Source organism: Thamnophis elegans, chromosome 4, assembly GCF_009769535.1.
Source record: "Thamnophis elegans isolate rThaEle1 chromosome 4, rThaEle1.pri, whole genome shotgun sequence".
Classification (NCBI taxonomy): Eukaryota; Metazoa; Chordata; class Lepidosauria; order Squamata; family Colubridae; genus Thamnophis; species Thamnophis elegans.
In genome coordinates this window covers 52857422-52864613 of record NC_045544.1, presented here as the reverse complement: position 1 = coordinate 52864613, position 7192 = coordinate 52857422, and positions in this window count along the sequence as shown.

Sequence of the window (7192 nt, the reverse complement as noted above, 5' to 3'; positions counted from 1 at the left end):
ACATGTACTTAATAATGTATTAACATGTTTAATTATTGGTTTTATAAGATTTGAAGATAACTGAAAGCCAGGCTCTTTGGAGATATTGCCCGATATTGGTCGAATCAAAGCATCCTAGCTGCTGTTAAAAGACTATCATACAAGTCCAGGAAAAGGGTTGGCTGCTTTATGGAGCTGCTCACAGGTACAATAATTGTGCCCACCCAAGATTTAAAGTATACTCATTTCTAATAAATAACAGGAAAATAAAAGTCCAAAGAAAAAACAATGCATACAGTTCAAACTAATATGTACAATTCATCTTTAGAGAATTAATATTAAGCAAATTAAGTGACCAAGTTTTTCCAGAAAAATCTATGCTGCCTTGAGAAATATGATGTTAAAATTGCTATTAGCTTTACATCTACAAATCCAAATTGGGTACATGACCCAAGGGGTATTCATCAGGTTCTGACCAGTTCTGGAGAACTGGTAGCAGAAATTTTGAGTAGTTTGGAGAACTAGTAAATACCACCTCTGACTGGCCCTGCCCCCATCTATTCTCTTCCTCCCGAGTCCAAGGTGATCGGGAGGAAATGGGGATTTTGCAGTAATCTTCCCCTGCCACGCCCACAAAGCCAGGCCCACAAAGCCATGCCAACAGAACCAGTAGTAAAAATTGTTGAATTCCATCACTGGTACATAAGTTCTATTTTTTTTTAAAAAAATCTCAAATTGTAATATGTTAGTGCACTAATAGGGGAGCTTGGTAAAATGAAAAATTTTCCTTTGGAAGAATGCCATTCCCTTTCAAGCCAAAGGATTTCCTTTATAAACCTTTCCACCCAGTTTAGGAGAGTATAAATAGGAAAATGCTGCAATATAAACAGTCAAGCAATACCGAGTGTGCTGAACTATGCAGACCGACCCAACATAAGAACTTAAAATATACAGTTTAATATGATTAGCATTAGAATAGCTAATGGTTATACTGTTCTATACATATATTGTAATATGTATAGAACAAACAATAATATGGATACATATCGTACATATATTTAAAGAGGTATCCCAAGACCTTTTCTTGGTTATAGCCCTGTCACCTTTAGAGAAAGTACTACTACTACTACTACTACTACTACTACTACTAATAATAATAATAATAACTCCACCGTTGCCGGTCCCAAGCCCGGATGAGAAAGGAGGAGGGTTGGGGTCAGGTTGGCAACTGGCCCCATAAAAAAACCCCTGCCAACCCATACAATATGGTGAAAGAAACAAATAAAATTTTATACCGCATCGGTCGTTGCGCGGGTTAACAAGGGCCGCGGCGGATGTTGGGGTCCCTGGACATCCGTCGACAAGTGGGCTACAAGTGGACCAGCCAACAAAACGACAAAAATATAGTGCAGATGAAAACCGTGCCATAATGGCCTGTTACTACAACTCAGAGCCAGAAAAAGAGGTTATTTAAAGCGAATGTATGAATTATGGAAAGAACAATATCCAGATTCAAATGTTAGTGAACAACGACTAGCAGATCAAAGGCGATTTATTATACGGAATAAAGTGTTTAGTGAAGTTGAACTTGAGGAAATTCAGGCAAATTGCAAAACCAAAAAAACAATATCACAAGCAGAAATAACTGATATTCAAGACACAACTAAAGACATTATAGTAGAAGAAGCTCTCGGGGAGGAAATAACACCACCACCACTAGAACCAGTTATCACTGAACCAACTGATGAACCAACTCAAAAACAAAAAGAATTGAAGGATAAGATCATGGAGCATTTTCTGCTTAATGAGGAAAGGCAACGTTTACCATCACTAAAAACTGTGCCTAAGAAAATTTTGGCCCCTATCATGAAAATGGTTAATGCAGTGTTTTCAACAATTGAATCGGGATCCATCTTGGAAATGAACCAGTTAATGTACAGTGCAGCTGTAATAGTCACTAATGAACTAGGCATTAAAATCAAAGTACCTAGTCACACAACAGAAAAAGCATCAAAGACAAAGTGGAAAATCCGATTAGAACAAAAAGTCAAAAAATTAGGGCAGATGCTAGTAACTTAAAGAACACGCATGAGCAACGGCTTAAAAACAACAAAACCATAGATCGGCTAATCAGAAGATATAGATTGGATACAAGAAACATCAATGAAGCTGTAGAGATTGTAAAACAGCGGATAACAGCAACAGCTAGAAAATTGAAAGATATGAGGCACGAATCATCCAATATAAACAAAACCAGCAATTTCGATCAAACCAACGGCGTTTTTATCAAAGTCTTAATGTGAATGGTGACACCAAAAGTGAAAAACCAGAAAAGCAGGCCACAGTTGAATTCTGGAAAGAATTGTGGGAAAATGCAAGGACTACAATAAGGAAGCAAAGTGGATACATGACTTTGAGAAAAGCATTGGCAACAAACAAATGCAAGTATTAGAAATAACAACTGAGATGGTCAAAAATCGAGTAAAAAAGGTAAAGAATTGGACATCACCTGGAAAGGACCAATTATATGGTTTCTGGCTCAAATATCTGACCAGTTTACATGCAATATTGGCCAGGCAACTGAATGAAATTTTACAAAAGGGCCAAATTGATGATGGTTGACAACTGGAAAAACATACTTGATTCAAAAAGATGCAACTAAAGGAACAACACCTGAAAACTACAGACCAATAACATGCTTGCCAACAACCTTCAATTACTCACAGGCATTATTGCAGATAATATGATGGATTATTTGGAAACAAACAACATCTTGCCAGTAGAGCAAAAGGCAACAAAAGAAGGAGCAGGGGCACAAAAGATCAGCTCCTAATTGATAAAATGATATTAGAAAATTGTAAGAACAGAAAAACAAACTTGAATATGGTCTGGATTGATTATAAAAGGCATTTGACTCACTGCCACATAGTTGGATCATAAATGCTTAGAAACAACTGGCATTAGCAAAAATATTACATCCTTTACTGAAAAGGCGATGAAACAATGGAGAACTGAGTTGGCAGTAGGGAATGAGATCTACGGAATGGTTAATATCAAGCGAGGAATTTTCCAGGGTGATTCACTTTCACCTCTTCTCTTCATCATTGCAATGATCCCACTATCAGTAATCTTAAAAAAAATGAAATTAGGCTACCAAACAGCCAAAGAAGCTGAAAAAAAATTCGCATTTACTATATATGAATGATTTGAAACTCTATGGAACGTAAGAAATAGAAATCCAATCATTGACAAACACAGTCCGAGTATTCAGCACCGATATTTCAATGCAGTTTGGCATGGAAAAATGCACCACTGTATCCATAAAAAGAGGCAAATCACTGCATGTGAGGGAATTGAAATGCCCAATGGCCAACTAATTAAATGCAACAAAAATGAAGCCTACAAATACTTAGGCATTCTGCAGTTGGATAACATCAAGCATGGAGAAGTAAAAACTATTGTCAGGCGAGAGTACACCAACAGAGTTAGGAAAATTTTGAAATCTAAATTGAATGGTGGAAATACAATCAAGGCCATAAATACCTGGGCAATACCAGTTATAAGATACACAGCTGGTATAGTTAACTGGACACAAGCTGATTTGGACATTTTGGACTGAAAAAACCAGGAAACTAATGACAATGCACTACAGTTTACATCCACGTGGTGATACTGATAGACTATATCTGCCCCGAAAATCAGGGGCAGAGGATTATTACAAGTGAAGCAAACAGTTGAAGAAAAAAAAAATGCACTGGCTGATTATTTAAAAGAAAGTCAAGAACATCTATTAATCGAAGTAAAGAACAAAAATCTACTAAAGACCCAATAGACGAAACAAGAATACAGAAAAGATGTGATAAAATCAAGAATGGAGAGTTGGCAGAACAAAGCACTGCATGGCCAATTTCTGAAAAAAATAAAAGATAAAGTGAACAGTGAACAAACTTGGTTATGGTTAACAACAAGTACATTAAGAAAGAAACAGAGTCACTAATCCTGGCTGCACAAGAACAAGCTATCCGCACAAATGCCATTAAGGCCAAAATCGAAAAATCCTCTGATGATGCCAATGCAGACTTTGCAAAGAAGCTGATGAAACTGTTGATCACATACTCAGCTGCTGTAAAAAAATCACGCAGACTGATTATTAATTGCGGCACAATTTAGTAGCACAAATGATCCATTGGAATTGTGCAACAAATATAATATAAAACAGCAACAAACTGGTGGGAACATAAGCCTGAAAAAGTCACCGAAAATCAGATGGTCAAGATCTGTGGGATTTCCATATACAAACGGACAAAATACTGGCACATAATACACCAGACATCACACTGGTTGAGAAAAATAAGGTCACAATCATAGACATCGCAATACCAGGTGATAGCAGGGTCTCCGAGAAGGAACATGAAAAATCGCAAATACAGGACTTAAAAATTGAATTCAAACGACTATGGCACAAACCAGCAGTGGTAATTCCAGTGGTAATTGGCACAACTGGGTGCTATTCCAAAAGCACTGGAATTACATTTAAAACAGTAAAATGACCAAAATCACCATCAGTCAAACTGTCAGCATTTCTTCATTCAGTAATCAGGAAAGAAAACCACTGGACTCATTTGTTGAAATCAAGTGTACTTTTACTAACTATAAATGAATAGTTGCAAGCTTAGCTAAGTCTGATTAATTAGGCGCAAAGCGAATAATATATTGTATAATTCATTCCCCTCCCCTTGGCATCCCGTGCACAGTCCAATCATAATTCTCCCAAATGTCAGGTGTGAGATAACTTCGAAAGGCATCACCAGGATGGAATGCTGGACCGTGGCCTTGGCGGGAAACACTCCTCCTCCACATGCGCAGTAAGGTGATCAGTTCAGAGTCTAGAAACTTCCTCCAGCACAACAATGATTCCCCTCCCAATACCATATGCCCTCCCTGTTTCAATGGCAGCCGAAGCAGTAGAAAAGCGGAGGCTGACACAAATGCAAAAAAGCCGCACTGCTTGGATCTGCACGCATATTACAAAAATACGTTACGACGTCCTAGGCCCCGGGGGGCGGGAGGCGACTAGTACCAATGCCAAATCCGGCGGAACTAGCCACTGTGATACAATTGTATAATAATAATAGATTTTTCCTATCAATTGGTGAAAGAACACAGCAAAGTACCAATTAATATGTACTTAAATGACAGAGACTCCTATGCATTCAAGTTCCTTCCATAATCTTACATTGTAACTTAATTCTCAAGAATCTATAAATGAGATCTAGCTTTCCTATAAATAGGAAAAAAAAAATATAATAATCAAGGTATTGTTCTACCCCTTTCTGAAAGTTATTTAGTTTTTTAACAAAATTGTATGCATTTCCAGTTAGGAATAAATCATGTTTCAGCATCTGAAGAATGAAACTAAATATATGAGTAGGCATGTCTAAAATTGTTTGTGATAATTCCTTCTCTTACATTGGTTTAAGAAAGTTGGTAGCATATTCACAATCACTTTGGCGGAACTATCCTAAGGCATTTTAAACAAGTAATATGGAACATTTTATTTACAATTTTGTGGGGTTTTCCCTATACCACTTAATTAAGACATTTCACCATTGTAGAAGCTGCTTTTAGCAGTGAAAATTAAAATGAGAAGCTATGCTTTATGCTGACATCTTAATCAGCAGAATGTACTACTCTGTAGAAAAGAACTGATTGGTTAAAAACCAAGATTATGTCATTTGAAGAGGCTGACATCTGATGATAATTAGATAATATATTTTACATTTCATGTAATTCTGTGGAAGGAAATGATTTGAAAGAAATTGGCATCTATTACTTTTCAGGACCATCATATTGGTTGTTACATAAGCAGCTTATAATATTCATCTTCTGCTTCATATTTTTTTTATTCAGGTGATAAAAGCTTTATGTATACCATAGTTAAAACAGATAAAATGGTTCACTGAACAAAACTTTGGCTGATTTTTATTTTTCATCTAAAATCCAAATGTTCTGTAAGAAATTTGCAGGCATACTTATAGCTGAGAAAAGTGATTGACCAATTATATATAATGTTTCCTTCTTCCTCTCAAGCTTTGTGTTACACAGCATTTAACATTTTGTTTTGTATATAAATTGTTCCAAGTTAGTTGATTTCAAATCTCTCATTTCCTTTAATTTTTTTCCCCTCATACTTCCGATTAAACAAAAAAGGCATACATATTGTGGGAAGAAATATTCATTTGGTTCAGTTCCAAGGCAAGAGAAAGACACTGGAGACAAAATGGAGGCTGGAAGCTGATTGGAAGAGGGTTTAATGATGAAGCAGAACCAGAGGTGAATTGCTACTGGTTCGCACTGTTTTGGCCTGGCAGCGACCCAGGCTGGCCACGCCCCTGAACCAGTTCCCCCAGTCACCGCTGCTGTTGCAGCATGGTTTTTAGTAATTTTTTCATGTTCTGCGCATGCGCAGAACAATTTACAGTCAACTGTTCATGTGCGCCTGGTGCGCATAAAAAGTGAACCAACACTGGCAGCAACCCCACCCCTGAGCAGAGCCGCATGGGCTGTGGCGGCTGACCACATGGAGAGTGTGGGGGGTTATACCTTCTCTTGGGCTTTGCACTTTAACTTCCTGTTCCTGTGCAAGAACATATATTCTATTGGTTGTTGTCAGACTCCCATGGGCCATGTAGGAGTCATAGCTTGGCTCTATAGGCAAAGTTTGGTTGAAATTTGATCTGCTCTGAGATGATCCAATGAAGGTTTGTGTTCTGAAATATCCTTAGGAGATTGTGCAATGTCAGTGGGTTAATTGTATTATGTCCTGAAGGATAATCACATCATCCTGGAGCAGAGAGGGGTTTTTTTTGTAGCTAGGTTGGCCTAGTCTTTTCTTAATGGCCACAAAATATCTCCCAAGGCTATTAAGAAAAGATGGAGGTCGCTTTCCTCTAAGAAACTTGTTTCTCCATTCTCCCTCCGGGAAATATTTGAAATATTCTGCCTTTTTAAAGATTCCTCAAAATATTTCATTCTCCTAGGAGGGGGTGACTTCCCACAATATGGTACGAAAGAGGGAGAAAAACAGAGCAATTCAGCCAGATTAAGCACGTAAAATAGGAAACAAATCATTTCCACATCTGGAGTATGTCTACTGAGAAATGTCCCATGTTTTCAAGTGAGTGTATCCCTGGGTAAGTGAACTTTGCCTTGT